Here is a 2,500-nt window from a genome sequence, read left to right as displayed (position 1 = left end):
ACGCGATGGATCCAAATCATCCCCAACCAATCCAATGGGGTAAAGTTTGAGATATTCTTTTCGTTTTTTTGTCCTCCTTAGAGTCTAGAGAGTGATGGGAAGTTGAGGTTGTTGCGTCGCGGGCTGTATTCCTTTTGGCAGTGGGTTGTCAGGGTAGCGAGCGAAGAGAGGGGGAACGAGTGAGTGAGGGAGAGAGAGAGGGAGAGTGGGAGAGAAAGAGAATGAGGGAGAAACACAGAGAGAGAGAGAGAGAGAGAGAGAGGGAGAGAGAGAGAGAGAGAGAGAGAGAGAGAGAGGGGATGAGAAAGAGATGGCATAGAGAATGAGACAGGGGGAGAAAGCCTTACCGAGAGAGAGAGGGAGGGAGAGAGAGAAAAGAGAGAGAGAGAATAGAGTGGGCCAGCGAGACACAAACACATTGTTTGGGGAGTATGTGTGTGTGTGTGTGTGGGGGGGTGCATTACCCTTCATTGATTTGCCCTAATGTGGTTTCCTTGGTAACAAGACGAGAATGTTATAAAGCCAGATTTAAATAACTATAAAATACATTAATGTTTCCCTGGATTTAAAGTCCCATGCAGCTATAATGTGGAATGTGTGTGTTCACTGTCGGGCGATTGCTGCGTCTACTGTGCAGCCTGTACATTAAAGGTGGAGTCAGTGATTCTGGAGAACACTTGTTGTCAGAATCAGTGAATATCTCCTCATGACCCGCCACCTGTATGTACTGTGTGTGTGTGCACTGAAAAGAAAAGCTGGCGTTAATACACAGCCTAGGCTCTGTAAAGGGGACATGTTGCAAGCTACGGTGGGCCCACTTTGTTTATGTACCCTATTGTTTTCATACCAGTTTAAAGTGCCTAGGCCCACAAAGTATAGACAGGTAGCAGATTGTGAGGAGATATTCACTGATTTTGAAAACAGGTGATTTTGACAACAAGCGTTCTCCAGAATCACTGACTCCACCTTTAAGCCGGTCCATGCAATATCTCACTACAATGTATTGCTAACAGAAAATCAGTGGGCAAACGATTTGTGGCTTTGGTTTAGAAAATTCTATATCTATATCTGATTTAGAAAACAAACATATAAGACGAGAAGAAATATAGGAACGCTATGCAATTAATTTTTGTATTGTACAGTAGCTGTACATGCTGCTATGACTGAGAAAAATCCCTCTGAACTAAAGCAGCATTTGTTACATGACCTGCGATTCACTCAGGTAAAAGGAACATCATGTAGATTCACCGACAGTGTTGTTGTAAATACTCAGAATTCCTCATGAGGGTGGCAGAAGTTATACGCACTATAGCTTTAAGCCTGCCAGTCCATGCAATCTTTTCATTAACTTTTAAAATGTGTTGCTATCAGAGCTCAATGGGCAAAAGACTATTGGCTTCCGTTTAGAAAAAGCAAAATGACTGACAGAGAGAGAAGTCCCTTTTTTTTCTTTTTTTAACCTTTATTTATACAGGTAAATCCCATTGAGACCGAATACTCTTTTGCAAGGGAGACCTGTTCCCATTTACACGTTACCATTCACACACACATTCATACACCGATAGCAGGCTAACTATCGACATTCGCACGAGGCAAGGTGGGTGAAGTGTCTTGCCCAAGGACACAACCATGACACAGGTGGCAGGGCGGGGATCGAACCTCCAACCCTTTGATCATCGGCCGACCCGCTCTACCACCTGAGCCACAGTCGCCCCTCTGAACTAAAGCAGCATAGTTACATGACCTGCACATCACTCAGGTAAAAGGAACATCAGTTATATCGAAAGCCAATCACAAAAGTAGCTCATTTTGAAAAGAGTTCCAGTCACAATGGGGTCAACCTCAGGACAGCCAGGGCTTTTACAACAGAATCATTTTGAGGTATTTCACAATGCAATGTTAATAGAAGCATTGTTGGCCACAAACCAAGAGCTACCCACTGTCAGGCATTATGAATAGGCAAGAAAAGGTAATTGTTTTTTTTTTTTTAAGATTTTTTTTTGGCATTTTTCTTGCTGTGTAAGACAGTTTGTAGAGACAGAAGGTGAATTTTAAGAACATACTTGATAATAACGAAGACCTTTAGTAATGTTACAAATATTTTTTAGATTTTTTCCAACTAACTGTTGAAGTAGAATTGCTAGATTTTGAAGAATGCAAAGTACAAGAAAAATGGCAAAGTGTATCTATTAAAGAAATATGTCTTATAAAAGCTATATTGCGTGACTTTTTTTATATAGATAAATGTTGGTTACATTCAAGCCATTGCCAAACAAGTTGATGAATAAATACTATATGATGTGATGATAATTAGTTCTTGTTTTGATTATTATTAGTTTTTATCGTTGTAGAAACACTTTTTTTTTTCTTTTTTTTAACCTTTATTTCTACAGGTAAATCCCATTGAGACCGGAGACTCTTTTGCAAGGGAGACCTGTTTTCCTTTCCCACGTTACCATTCACACACACATTCGTACACCGATAGCAGATAGGTCAGATA

General features: G+C 40.7%; 1 protein-coding gene across 2 annotated transcripts in view; it reads right to left on the bottom strand.

The window, feature by feature from the left end:
- Positions 1-2,500, bottom strand: part of LOC307258006 (A-type potassium channel modulatory protein KCNIP2) — a gene marked incomplete at both ends in the record, with an annotated part of 149,342 nt that overhangs the window by 40,936 nt on the left and 105,906 nt on the right. The window lies entirely within an intron of this gene.

This window comes from Ammodytes marinus (assembly GCF_949987685.1).
Source record: "Ammodytes marinus genome assembly, chromosome: 11".
NCBI lineage: Eukaryota > Metazoa > Chordata > Actinopteri > Uranoscopiformes > Ammodytidae > Ammodytes > Ammodytes marinus.
This window is presented reverse-complemented; position numbering and strand designations above follow the sequence as displayed.